Source organism: Taudactylus pleione, unplaced genomic scaffold (assembly GCF_031769625.1).
Source record: "Taudactylus pleione unplaced genomic scaffold, aTauple2 ptg000609l, whole genome shotgun sequence".
Classification (NCBI taxonomy): Eukaryota; Metazoa; Chordata; class Amphibia; order Anura; family Myobatrachidae; genus Taudactylus; species Taudactylus pleione.
In genome coordinates this window covers 13,068,146-13,083,293 of record NW_028285011.1, presented here as the reverse complement: position 1 = coordinate 13,083,293, position 15,148 = coordinate 13,068,146, and the positions used below count along the sequence as shown (strand labels likewise).

General features: G+C 39.6%; 1 protein-coding gene across 5 annotated transcripts in view; it reads left to right on the top strand.

The window, feature by feature from the left end:
• MAP4K4 (mitogen-activated protein kinase kinase kinase kinase 4) overlaps positions 1–15,148 on the top strand; it is a 183,088-nt gene that overhangs the window by 56,801 nt on the left and 111,139 nt on the right. The gene's annotated exons all lie outside the window — the stretch shown is intronic.

Below are 15,148 nucleotides of genomic sequence, written 5' to 3'. Positions count from 1 at the left end.
TGTAGCATCTATTTGCGAAGATGCACCAAACTGAATTAAAGACCTTGTTTAAAACAAAAATAAAGTGAGTATTCACTTGGATTTTGTTATGCTATTCGTTGAATAAATCCCTGTAAGTCCCTTATTCTTTAGAAATTTATTTATTACTCTTGATGGGTGCTCAGTGTTAACTTGTTTCAGCATGTAGATAGTTTTAGCGATTCTTGTTTTTATTTATTGTTGATATACTGCAACATATCCAGCAGAGCTGTTCTGTTCTGTAAGTTAACTTTATTCATAACCATCAGTCACTTGCTCCATTTTACAGTCAAATTCATTTTTTGTATACATACTTGCCAGGGACAATCTTATACGCCAAACAAACTACCATGTTGTGTATGCCAGACTAAAAGCCATACTAACCTGGGCGTCCTATACAAACTATATATAATTCATTATTTTTCTGAACGTACCATGACATTTGTAAATGTTCTCTTTTTCTTACTGCTACTTATTTTACATGAAACAATGCCTAAAGACATTTGGTTGTGTTTTTTTTTTTTAGTTTGTTTGCTCATAGAAAGTAACTTTTGGTTCTATTTTACCTTTTAGATGGTAGAGATGTCTATATAATGCAGTAATTTGTTACTCCTTGCATTCTGTTTCAGTCCATCTGGAACTCAGGGTTAAAATATGTCCCAGTCTGTCAACACAAAGATTAAAGGGCATCTTTACAGTCTAGTGTGTCCAAATTCAACCTTCTAATCCTGCTTTCCCATCCATAGTGGGATACTATCCATAATTAAGAGTTGTTGTTTATTTTTTTATTTTTTTTGCTAGAAGCTTACATTTTTCTTCCTGGATAATTACTTGAGTTCTCATAATTTTTAGAGGTCTTTTCAAGTAATCATCAATAAAAGCAAAATTCTCCTCACTCATATGGTTATTATCATACACATATATGGTTATCATACACATATCAGGGGCATCTTAAGAGAGGAGGGGACCCGTGTGCACTCATCGTGCGGGGCCCCCTCCTCTCTTCCTGGTGGCTGGCAGCCGACTAACATGGCTGGCCAGCCACCGGAGTCTTAGTAGACTCCGGGCACTAGTGTATACCCGGAGTCTACTGCGCATGCGCAGAACGCCGGAAAATGGCCGCAGCGGCTATTTTCTGGTGTTCTGAGCAGCGCTAACACCAGACATGGGACCACGGACAGGTAGGTTTAAAAAATAAAGATGGGTGCAGGGTGTGCGGTGCGGGGCCCCCCTGGAACTGGGGGCCCGTGTGCCCCACACACATTGCACCCATTGTAGATACGCCACTGCATATATGATGACTTGGTTAATTCATATATTTAAAAATGTTTTCCCCAAATCATGGACTAGTGCCAACATCCTACTTTTGTAAGAGCACGCTGCATTGTCAGATGCATTTATGGCTATGTTACTACATATTCACATGGTTAGTAATGCACAGATTTCCTATTTAAAAAAGTGTCTGTGTTTATGCATGTATGAAATGGCTCAGTCTATAATGCCACATCATTATTTATTATTATTATTTAAAGGAATAAAAGCAAATCTAATTTAAATAGTACAGTTTCATGGGGAAAAAAGTTAATTCTCTAAATCCCTACTTGTCATACATAGATGATATTGCATTTTCTTTGTGACACTTGTGTACTGTCACACCCATGAAAAATGTTAATTGCCCTAAAGTCTCCAGTATGGGCTCGATTCAATTCAACGCGAATTGAATAGCGCCGGGAAGGAGCTCCTGGTGCTATTCAATTCTGTGCACTGTTAGGTCGGGGAATGCCCGTTCTCGCGCCTTAAACAGGGTGTTTAGTCATGAGAATGGGCATTCTCCGACTATACCTCCTGGTACGCGAAGGGCAGAAAACAGCATCGCGCCTGTACTTTTGTCGGATTTCTGCTCGCATCTCAGGAGGGATGGAAGAAAAAATCCTTAGTCTGGCTTAGCAGCGCACTGAATTGAAAAGCTATGGGAGCTCATTCCCGGCGCCGGGGCCGTAACTAGGGTAGGGCAGGGGGGCGCTGTTCGAGCCTTTCAATTTTCTGTTTATAATCAATCTCACTTGAAGCTTCCTCTTATTTTATCCCCAGGATCTCCTGGCCTCCTCATATTTTCCCTGGTCCTTCCCCATTTGGCCATGCCCCTTTTTCGGGTGCGTCTTGTCCCCATTTGAAAAATAGGGGGGGCGCCAATGCTCTTTCTGGCACAGGGCACCAAAAAGTCTAGTTACGGCTCTGCCCGATGCTATTCAATTTGCGTTGAATTGAATTGAGCCTTATGTGTATTACTGATTCCTGCCCAACCTTTCTCCCAAACGAAGAATTTTCACAATTTTAAGCAGAGGTTCCCATATACGGCCATCAAGGCTCCCCAACAGTTCAGGTTGTAGAGCTATCCATGGTTGAGCACAGGTGACTTCGGGGGTCATTCAGACCCGCTCGCGAGCGCAGGACGCTCGCAAGCGGGTCGATGTTACCCCCCTGCGCATGCGCACGACGGAGGGAACCAAAGGGGGCGTGCTGTCAATGTTGATTGACAGCACGCCCCCTTTGGTGGACGTGCCGGGGGCGTGGCTGCCAGACGGAGGCGTTCCCATTGGAACAGTAGTAGTAGTAGTTCCCATTACATCAGTAGTGATGTCAGTGGGAGTGATTTTGGCTCTGATAGAGCCAAAATCACTCCAGGGCTTGCGGCAGCGAGACCCTACCGCAGGGTCTCCGTCGCAAGCGCGATGGTTTTGACCATCGCGACCATCATCATGGACGCTCGCATAAGCTGTGGGTGGTCACCCACAGCTATGCGAGCGTCCAGGAGGACGCTCCATTTTCATGAAGGAGGGCCCTGATTCAGAGCGAGCGCTCTGGTCAGAGCGTCCGGCTCTGAATCAGGCCCTTAGTTAGTACCTCAGTCAATATGATTTAACCACCTGTACTCAACCATGGATCTCTCTAAAACCTGAACTGTTGGGGAGCCTTGAGGACCATGTTTGGGAACCTCTGTTCTAAAGGCTAAATATGGGTCCAAAGATTTTTTTAATTATACATATTTAGCCTTTAGAGCAGACGTTCCCAAACATGGTCCTCGAGGCTCCCCAACTGTTCAGGTTTTAGAGATATCCATGGTTTGAGTACAGGTGGTTAAATCAAATTGACTGAGGTACTAAATAAGTCACCTGTACTCAGCCATGGATAGCTCTAAAACCTGAACTGTTGGGGAGCCTTGAGGGCCACATTTGGGAATCTCTGCTCTAAAGGCTAAATATGTATAATGAAAAAAAAATCTTTGGACCCAATAGGCCATGTAACTCATGTTACAAAGTGATCTTGCAAGTATATGCATGGTTATCAACAGCAAAAGGAATTTGTGAATTTAATTTTATCTACTGAGAAAATGACAAGTCATGCTTTAAAAAAAAAATAAAAAAAACTTAGAAATTGCCAATTGTTTGCTAAGTCACTTTGTACCGTACGTTACTGTGGAATAACATATCCTTTAAGAAGTACACTCCTTTTGATTTTCTTATACTCAATTTAACTTCGGTTTCAGGATGCTTTTCTGGAATTTATGTAATACCCCCCCCCCCCCCCCCCCTTCCTCTGAAAAATATTTGTGTGCGTATATATAATATACATTATGACTTATTCACATAATGTTGCTAAAAAAAAATGTAAATGTATATTTTTATTATTTAACCCGATTAACAAAATACTTAGAGTCCTGTTGAGTGTGGCAGAGAGCCTTGAACCGATTTTTCATAAAATGTTTTTCCCAGCCATTGGGCTCGGTTAAATTCAACGTGAATTGAATAGCTCCGGGAATGAGCTCCAAGAGCTATTCAATTCAGCGCACTGCTAAGCCCGACTAACAATTTCTTTGCGTATCTCTCTTGGGATGCAAGCAGAAATCCGACAAAAGTACAAGCGCGATGCTGTTTTCTGCCCTTCGCGTGGTGGAATCATCATTGTGCCGGGAAGTTTAGTTGAAGAATGCCCATTCTCGTGACAACACCCTGTTTTAAGGTGTGATGGGTGGGAGAACGGGTATGCCCCCGACCTAATAGCGTGCGGAATTGAATAGCTCTGGGAGCTCATTCCCGGCGCTATTCAATTTGCGTTGAATTAAATCGAGCCCATAGAGTGAGTAACTTATAGCAACAGCTTAGCAAGAGCCCTGTAATAATGAAAGGCTCACAGTTGTACATAAGGATTCACTTATTATCTGAGGGTCTGGAAGCTTTACAAAATAAATCCTGACCGATTTGATTTTATTGTTGCAGTGGAGAAGTTGTTCTCAGATGGAGAAGCTATAGTTGCTCACTTCCTTTATGCAGAAATCCCAAAAGGGTTACGCAGAATGAGGCAGGGGCAGGTTTGGCCAACAAATGGGGCCGTTGTAACTTCTCTGAAGAAGAAACTGAAATAGTATACATGTCCAGCAATGATGCTTGAATATAAAGTCACTACTCCTTTCTCGCTAGTTCTTTTGTTTTATAGTTGGATAAAACATCTCTTTGAAGTTGATTTATCATAACCTCCGGGTCATCATACAGCAGCATACTTTATGGAGACAGGTTTGTAGCTAGTGCTTGTAAACCTTCAGCATTAAACATTATTTAAACATTGAGAAAGCTTACTGACAAAGCAATACCGCGGGGTATGTGTTATTTCTAGTCTCCTTTCCCAGAAGGGAAAATAAAAATGTAACCATAATATCAGACTGAGTCAGATGGCAAACTGGTGTTTTTCTCATCACATGCACCAATACACCCGAGGGAAGAAGACCCGTCCAATCTAAATTCAGTAGAATACAGACAAAACCATACAATGGTGTGTTTATCGAGATATATACATCATGAGCTGTGATTTATATAGAGGTAAGATTCTGTGTTTGGCTCCTAATAATTTGAAAATGGTTATTAACATCATAGTTACATTATCGTTATGCCCGTTCTCGCGACTAAACACCCTGTTTAAAGCTGGATAACGAGCATTCCCTGAGATAACAGCGCGCAGGATTGAATAGCTTTGGGAGCTCCCTCTCTGTGCTATTTAATTCGCGTTCAATTGAATCAAGCCCAATGTATTTTTTTAATTTGTTTAGTTTCATACTTTTTCATGAGCTGTATGACAGTGTTTTCTCTCCTTTTGCTATGTTTAAGATCTTTGCAGTCATTTTCTATATAACATTTCATATTTTATGTATTTTACCCATTTTCTGTGTCTTGACCTTTTTTATTGCGCTTTGTGAATTCATTTTGTTTTGGCATTCTATACATTGTTTTGCTTATTGGTGTCTTTGTTAGACTTTTGTCAGAAGTACCATTCAGCTGAATGAAAATGAGTGTATAGCCTACTAAATTAGAATTTAGGTTCGACACCAAGAGGTGTCCTTAAACCATAAATCCATTTTGAGTAGGCGAAAGCATAATTTAAGGAAGACTTTCATGCATGAATTGAATTGTTTTTATATCAGATTTCACTGGAACAGAATTAATTTGAGCTCTATTTAACTGATAGACCATAGAATTTATTGAAATGGGTTTCCACCCAGTGAACAAATTGGGAACATTAAATCCTTGCCTTTTGATTTAAACATAAGCAGCACCAATCTCATTATATGACATACAGCATCATTTATATCCAAATAGTTATGGTAACAGTAAGCATAGATTTGAATGGGAGGTGCGGGGAGAAAACTGCACTGTATCTATTGATGTCAAAATTCATTGTATTGGGATTCCTTTTTGGTATTCTTGTGTGTGATGTAATCAAGTCAGAAGAAGGTAAAGCATTTTGTTCTACTAACTGGATAGTTTATTTATCCAAATAACATATTTACTATGTGGAAGTGAGCTACCTCACGTTGAATAAGCAGAGAAGGAGCAGTACAGTGCAGGATCACCCAGCTTACTATACAGCATATTGCAATATAATTTTTGCTTTAATTCTGAAATATATTGCAGGGTGCTTTTGAATTATGAAAATAATTGTTCCACGTTCATAAGTGTACAATAAATGAAGCTGTACTACTAAAGCATACCTCAGATTTTGCATTCTCTTCTCGTTTAGCGCTGATCACCCACATCATTGTTTTGCTGGTACTTGTTGATTGAAGAGGGAGGACGGGAATTCTGAGGAATGCTCTCAATTAGACACATCTATAAAGCGTCTGCACTGTAGTTTTGTCAGGCAGTGACATTTGCATGTACATTTGTAACTCTGTTAATCCAAACCAAATTTGCTAGCTATTGTTTCTCTATTGCATTCTGGAAAATGATAGACCTATGTCTGTGAACGACGTTGTTCAGACATATCAGGTCGGCCCTTCAGCACAGCTGATGCCAATTTCATGCAGGTTTATTGGTACATCTGCATGTGTGTATGTGTTCCCGACGAAGCCCGTATACTGGCTGCAGGTTCCGCTGACTCTGACATCACAACTGGGCGGACAAATTGAAATGCTCGCCCAGTTGTGATGTCTGGTCAGACATCGAGCAGCCTATTGGTGTGTGTATTACTTACCAAATCGGCCTATGTTAATTTATGGAGAGTCCATTATCCAACTTCTTTGTATTCTGGGCTACAATATTGGTACTTATCTGCTGCTGGGGGTCATTATCAATATTTGCAGTTAAGAATATAACCTGATAATTTCACGTATGAAAATAAAATTGAAATTACATAATGAAGTAAAATTAATCTGCATTTTAAGAATTGCATCCAACTGGCATAATGGGTACGATTTAATTAAACGCGAAGTGAATAGCGCCGGGAATGAGCTCCGGAGCTATTCAATCCATCGCGATGTTAGGTCGGAAGGCTCGTTCTCGCGCCTTAAACAGGGTGTTTAGGCGCAAGAACGGGCAATCTCCGACTAAACTTCATGGCGTGATGCTATTTTCCCGGCGCTAAGGGCAGAAAACAGCATCGCGCCTGGACTTTTGTTGGCTTTCTGCTCGCATCCCCGGGGGGATGCGAGAAGAAATCCTAGTCGAGCTTAACAGCGCATATGAATTGAATAGCTTCGGGAGTTGATTCCCGGTGCTATTCAGTTCGCGTTGAATAGAATTGTGCCCAATGAGTGATGCAGAACAACTGCTCTAGCATAGTGAGAATTATCTCAAAACTGTCTTCTCTTTTAGACTTTTAGTACAAACCACATGTAGTAGCTCAAAAACCTTTCCATGGGCCTACGGGACACATTGTAGAGGCTTACATCAGTCCCCCATGCAATTCGCCATTTAGGAAATATAGCACAGATTGATCTGGTTAGTATGCTTTACTTTACGAATAGGTTGAAGACTGAACACAAACCTGCTCATGCAATTCAATAGAGTTATTCCAAATATGTGCAAATTGAGTTCTGCAAGACGTTTTTCATGGCGAACTTGCGCTGCAAATTTTTTGCAGTCCTATTCCAAACTCGCGTTAATTTTTCAGAGGAAACTTGTGGGGTTTTTTTGTGCACACACCCTGAGCAGGTGAAAATGTAAGGAAAATCTTTATTTTAAGGTAAAAATGTGCATAAGCTCTGGTACACCTCTCCCAATGAACAATCATGCACTTGGATGTGTCTAAATAGCATAATTTGGCCAATAAATACATGTCCGTTTCCTGGTGAATTTCTCTAAACGGCTTGTTAATGGGTTAATGATGTGGGACAGGTATACAGAGGTGTTGTATGGATGGGAGAGGGGTTTTAGAGCTTGCAGATGAGAGGTAAAAGTGTTTTATTTCAACTTTACAAACTTAACTACTATACAGACTTTTTTCTGTACCACAAATGCTGGAAAGACTTTAATATACTGAAAAACAGTTACTTGCTATAATTTTATATCCTATATATGGACTACCAACTTGGCATAAGAATTGGTGGTCTTTTATATTTTGTGATTAACTAAATGTTATTTATCGTGAACAGTAGTGCATTCCATAGGGCTGTGGCAATGGGGTTTTTAGATTGTTGACCACAAAGGTGCTGTGTGTGTTTTTGAGGTATTAAATTAACCTATAGCGTGTAGTACGTTCAAAAGGAAAGTACTGAAAGTAGCGCTTTTACCGCAAAAGCACTTCTGTGACTTGTGTATACAAAGCCGCAAGTCTCTCTAATGGAACATTTAATGTCGGCGTTTTCTAGCTGACAACCATGATATTCTTCTTCTTCCATGGGCCACTATTGTTCCAGTGGTGGTTTGTTTATAATTGACATTTTTGTTGTGAGAAACAAATTAATTTATCTTCTAAAATTAAATGTTAATGTTCCTGTAGGAAATTCAGGTTGTCAGTTACATATACAGATGAGTCCACATACATCTAGCCTCCTGGCGCGTTAAACAGCCCTTCTAGTCGCGCAATGACTCTATATCGCAGAGCGTCTTTTCGTGCATATTTTTACATTCAAATGCATCTTATTCGCACAACTATGTGAATAGGACGCACAAGCAGCTTCTGCTGATTTAAAATGATATGCCTCATGCCTATGTTCTCTGAGCGAGTGCAGATGTATCTGCATGTGATAAGCTATGTTAGTGTCGGCGTCTGTAACACTGTAAAGTAGTGCTTTGTATGCAGATACACCCGCAGTTACACACCGAATATAGGCATGGTGCATATCATTTTAATCAGCAGAAGCTGTTTGTGCGTCCTATTCACATCACTGACGCATTTAAGGGTAAAAAGGCGCATGAAAAGATGCTCTGCGCTACCGAGTCACACTGACGCGATTTGTAGCGCATGCAGGATAGATGTATGTGGGCACATCTGTATGTATATAGTTATATAATGTATTGTTATGCTGCTTGGTAAACTGAAATACAATACCTTCACTTCTAGTTATTAATATTGTTTCTGCTGTTCTATCACACAGTACACAGTTTCTGCATGGATCAAAAATTCCTCCATCGTGGTGGATATGTTGTTTAAGAACAGGATCTGTTTCTCTTTTGCCTTGAAAATTTGGCACAGATGTTTCCCAGGAGGATGTAACCCTCTTCAAAACAACTGTGAGAAAGGCTCTGGTTTTATACTTAGATACTTGAGGAAGAAGATAAGTGTTTATGGCTTAACCATTTCAGCTGTTGTAAAGCATTAGGCCTCATATGCTCTAGTGTTGCATGTACTTTTACTAGTGTTTTCAGTGCTGGTAAAATGCGTGTAAATAGGGATGACTATAAAAGCCATGGTAGGCAATATTTTATTATTAACATTTACTTATATAGCGCCAGCATATTCCATTGCGCTTTTACAACTAGCACTGTTGCTTGAGTTATGGTAATGTTTTTATCTTTGGAAGTCACAATCTACCCACATGCGCGGTTAGGCTCATTGTCGTGACCTACAGTGAGGTCCTAGCGTAGTAAAATTGATAATAATAAACTCGTGTCAAACATGCTGTAATTTTATTAGCGTTAAAAATGTTAATGCAACACCAGTGTCTACCTGACCTTTCATTGGAGGGATTGGCTCAAAGACCTTCTTTTTGCTATGCTCTGGCTTATTCTGTGATGGCTGATGTCCATGTGGTTGCATGACTGCGTGGATTATTAATACACTTCAGATTTTGCAATGATCAAATGGACTTAAGTGTTGAAGGAACTGTTTTTCCTTAAGTTTTCCCATATGGTACAGCAGCGAATGCTAACCAATTTCTGTGCTTGCCTTTTATGGTGGGGAGTCTGAAAAGGCAAAGCGCCTTTGCATTGAACTGTGTGTAGGAATTTGAATGATGTCATTAGAAGTTTCTGCTAAATGTAATTATTGTCCCTCTTCAGGAGGTTTTAACCTATTTACTAAAAATGCTTTGGCCCTGGAGTTCCGTGTAGTAATCTGCATTGTAAGGAAGTAGAGAAAATGTAGGTAGCAAGCATTGGTCTTACCATGCTGTAGGGATATCAACACCTTTCATATAAAAGACAATTGGTAAATTGGCACTCTGGTAATGGAGTCCCCTATCCATTTTACGTATAGCTGCACTGTGTGTACCTGTATTGTCTATAACAGTGAGCTGCGTAGCATAGAGACTTCTTTATTTTGCATCATTTGCAGCTTAACCTCAAGGCCCCCCCATACATCAGAGATTGCAAATTGCACGATTGCTGCAATCAATCGATTGTGTATAAAAATCTTTCCCTTTTTCAATCGATTGTGGCAATTCTGCAATTGATTGAAAAAGGGAAAGATTTTTATACACAATCGATTGCAAATTGCACGTTTGCTGCAATCAATCTCTGATGTATGGGGGCCTTTAGACAGAGCTTTAGAAAGCCTTGCCAGAAGTAAACCTTTGACTACATACATAGCACTTTGAATGTGCTTAATTTGCCTTACCATTTCTAAAACACCATACTCCATTTATGAAAAGTAAATCTATAGATGTCCTATCAGGCATGATTTTAGGACAAGCACTTAAGTGGTTTTAGCCTGATTAGCTGCATTGTATACTGGGGTGTTTGTGAGGTGAGCAATGTTATCTGAAGCCCACAATGGTGAGATCATCCCACTATAGTGAGCATGTGTGCTGAGAATAGCACAGCTGTAGTCTGCCCCTGCATTTCCCTCTCCTAGAAACTGCATCCCCACTGGATTAGACTTGGCTTGCACTGAGCTGGGGATACAGGCTCCAGGAAAGGTTTCCCACGTGGCACAGGCTTCAACTCTGGTGAACACGCATGAATGGTTTAAAAAGACTGAATCATTCCTCCATAGGGAAATTATTAATTCGGAGCAATGGTCATACAAAGCATCAGCTTGTCATTACTTATGAAGAGTAAAATGTACAGGCTAACATTTCTGGCTATGCATTTGTAAAGCTTTGCTTTCTCAGTGGTGTTTAGCTTCTACTTATTACCCACTTTTTCTTTCCCCTTTTCTACTGTGATAGCAGTGGTGCCATACAAGGTACATTACTGTTATTACAATTGTAAATGGCAAGCACAGTTGTAATCCTCAACAACACTATCTATTTGGGAATTCAATATATCATTGGCTGTGTATCGCTAAACTGGAAAATATACATTAGATGACTGGAGGATTTATACGTAACTAAACTTGCTCACCATGGCCTTTCAATCAAGTTGCCACTGTTTAACAACTGTATCTGATCCCATAGGACAGCTTTTTAATAAAAAATATAATTTAAATAAAGATATTTGAAGAATAACTGTACTTGTACTTTTTAACACTGCTCAAGTTAACACTGAATAAAGTATTTTTTCTTCATATATATAATCACTGCCAGTAAGTTATCCAACTGACAGATAATAGTAAAATTATGGGGTCTTATATATTCTGGCCTTCCTTGCCGTTCTCCCTAACATGAGGTTGACCTGGGGAGAGTCACCTCTTCATACCTGAGTGACATCATGTTCTGGACAAAAGGCCATATAACCTTAGTTAGCATCTATGCAAATTGTAGTCACATTTGAACAAGCCTGTGAGCCAGCAGAAGGGGTGCTGTGTGACAGCCCATGCAAATACCATGTTGAACTCTGAAACTTTGTACAATTCTTGGGAGCCAATATGATATTGGGAATCTTGCATCTCCTCGCAAACCGATTCATGTAAGTGAGACTGGGAGTGCTTATGGCTTCCTATTTGGAGTGAGTAGCTCACTCCAAGTAACAGTGGCAGACAACTGAATAGTGAGTGGAAGAGCTACTGGGGAGTGTAATCATTTCTGTAGACAGGGTGGTTGTTTCTTGACTAGCTGTGTCAGACCCACGTCCCACAGGCCCAAGTGAGGACTGTTCTTGATAAAGTTTTGGACAGCAGTTGGAGATTGGAATATCTTTGAACTAGGTCTATGACGCTAATCTTTAGCATTTATCGTCAGTCCCAAATATGGAAAGACCCCATATAAGGGTCCTGATCGCTATAGAAGGGAATCTGTAATTAGCTTGAGCAACTAACTAAATATGAACTCCCAAAAAGTGCTCTCTTGGCTCATTTGCTCCCCCCCTAACGTGCAGTTGTCACACCTGGAGGGATTGGTTCAGATCATGGGATAAGATGGCACCATCACCTCTAGCATATACATGACTGACTTCACAGTACTGAAATAGATTGTAAATGGTAAGAGGTTGTAGATGACGAGCATTGGGAAGAGATCCTGAAAGTCCCAAGAATTGTCCACATTCTGAATGTGGACGTTATGACTGCATACCCCCTGCTGTCCTACATTTTATTCTTTGTAAACTGCCAGCAGTACCCACAAGTTTCTAATGAAAGATATTGGTAAACCCATTTCTATTTCATTTAAAATTATTACCTTCCTTCCCAGAATGGTGCCTCTTGACATCTGTTTAAGCCAATTGTGTCCTTCTCTTTATTTAAAAGACTGTGTACTACCTGACCGTGGCTGTAGTCTGTACATATGTCCTGATATACGCTGTGTTGTTCCAGAGGATTATGCTGGTGGCATATGTCAATGTAGTGATAATTCTAGGTTTATTGTGTACCCTTGCAAAATACCGAATGTGGACAGAATTTACAACAAATACTTGTTATCAAAGTTGTTTTTTATCAATAAATGCATGAAAAAGAAACTCAAACTTGCTCTAAAGGAAATCTATAAAACCTTTCCAGCTGTTACCTTTACAAATTATTGAATGTTTTCCCCCCAAATGTACAACCTGAAATGAAATGGTGTACTTCTAATCTCCAGACTGTTTTTGATGACTGCATGTTTAATAGATTTCCAGTGAATCTCTCTTATATACAAGGAGATGCTCACGCGTAATACGGTACAAAGCTTTTCCAGCTTTCTCCTATCTTGACCAATACAAAAAAGCAACATATAGAGAATACACAGATTTTATTTATTTATTATTATTTATTACCAGTTATTTATATAGCGCACACATATTCCGCAGCGCTTTACAGAGAATATCTTACCATTCACATCTGTCCCTGCCCCAGTGGAGCTTACAATCTATATTCCCTACGACATGCTCGCAAACATACACACTATGGTCAATTTTGAGGGAAGCCAATTAACCTACCAGTATATTTTTGGAGTGTGGGAGGAAACCGGAGTACCCGGAGGAAACCCACGCAAGCACAGGGAGAATATACAAACTCCACACAGTTAGGGCCGTGGTGGGAATCGAACCCATGACCTCAGTGCTGTGAGGCAGTAACGCTAACCATTACACCATCTGTGCTGCCATAGATTTTAGGATAGAATCAAAGAGCTCTCCCGATATTTAAATGTACATTAAATCTTACAAGGTTCCTCTGCTTTCTTTTATCTTTTTCTCGTGGGTTATCCACATGAAAGAGGAAAAATAAAATGAACCAAACGTGTAGATTCTTTAACTTTCTTTACATTTTATATAGAAGAGCGAAAGACCACCACACCGAGGTTATAATGTGGTGATCTATAATCCGTAAGTGATATCCCATTCGGTGATTAAATCGCGGGGTGACGTACCTTACTCACTTATTAAACAGAATGCACCCGTACGTATCGGTACCTTTATCGATTGAACTTGCCAGGAACAACACCAAACGTGTACTGTACACCCAACGTGGTCTAAGTGTAATATACCTTACTCGCTTAGCACCATTATGGTGATATGCTTATCATGGTATCTTTATAAAGGAGTACAGAAATCTTCAAACAAAGAGAGACTGCGTACCCTACTCACTTAACATATGTGCAGATTTTTCATTAACTGTCTCTTTCGCTTTCGGTTTTCCAATATACGATGAACACTTAGTTGTTTTGTAGCAAAAAACACATTTATTCCACATGAAAACTAAAAATCAATCTTTGCATAAAACAGGATAAAAATCACAGGAACAGTTCAAGAAAAACTTAGATCTCCAGACAAACAGAGGGTAAAAAAATGCATATGGATGGTAAAAAATGTATATAGCAGTCCGGATCAACTATATAAAACACTTTAAAATACCTCCTAAATTGTACAGGCTTTTCAAGAAGCACCACTAGGTACAGGTGCATTCTGTTTAAGTGAGTAGGGTACGTCACCCTGTGATTTAATCACCTAATGCGATATCCCTCACGGATTATATATCACCACATTATAACCTCGGTTTGGTGTTCTTTCGCTCTTCTATATAAAATTTAAAGAAAGTTGAAGAATCTACACGTTTTTTTTTTTGTTTTTGTTTTTTTTCTCTTTTATGTGGATAACCCACGAGAAAAAGATGATGAAAGAGGAACCTTGTGGACATTTTAATATTTTGTAATATCGGGAGCGCTCTTTGAGTCTATCCTGAAATCTGTGTATTCTGTATAATAGATTTACAATGTTTAGTCTTAGTAGATAATAAATATGTTTGTAGCGTTACTCTACATTGTGCTGGGAAGCTATACCATATGGTGTGATCCCCAACTTTCAGGTTCATAGGACATGTCCTCTCAGTCTGTTGATTATCAGCTTAGGAGAAACTGAATCTGCTAAACAAGTGGAGCATAACTTGGCAAATTAAAGTTTAGAGAACCTAGTTTTTGCTGATGGTGGCTAGCGTGATTTTATTATGTTTTGGCATTTAATACACTTACATGTTAATGTACCACAATATCTTTATAAGCAATTATATTAAAACTCACCATTAATAATTGGGTAGGTCTTATGTACTTGAGAGATCATTCAAACAACCCCCCCCCTTCCCACTGCACCCCCTACTTTGATTGGTATTGGCACCTTCAGATTTTCTTGACCTCTATAAAAGCTTTATTAATTTTACCTTTTATGTGGTCATAGAATTCGGTCACTTCTAATCTCAGATCCTTTTAATTTACAGTAAATGTGCAATATCCCATACATTGCACTGTTCAACTTGTCATACATGTAATCACATGTGCAGAACTATGTATGTACAGACAATTGTGCATTGCTCTGGGAGGTTGGCAAGGTACCTCATTTATTTATTTTGTTCTATACTTCTAGGTTCTGGTTCTTATGTTCACCTTGATTGTGTCTGTTTGTATTGCCTTATGTTTGCTAAGTTTGTTAGAAGCCGATTAAATTTTGTAAATTAAGTCATGAACATTGCTGTAGTTTTTATTATGTTATGTTGTTACTTTTCAGTTCTATTCTATGCAATCATTGAATTACAGCAAAGAACTAATGGGCCCTATACACGGTGCGATATGCACCTTGCG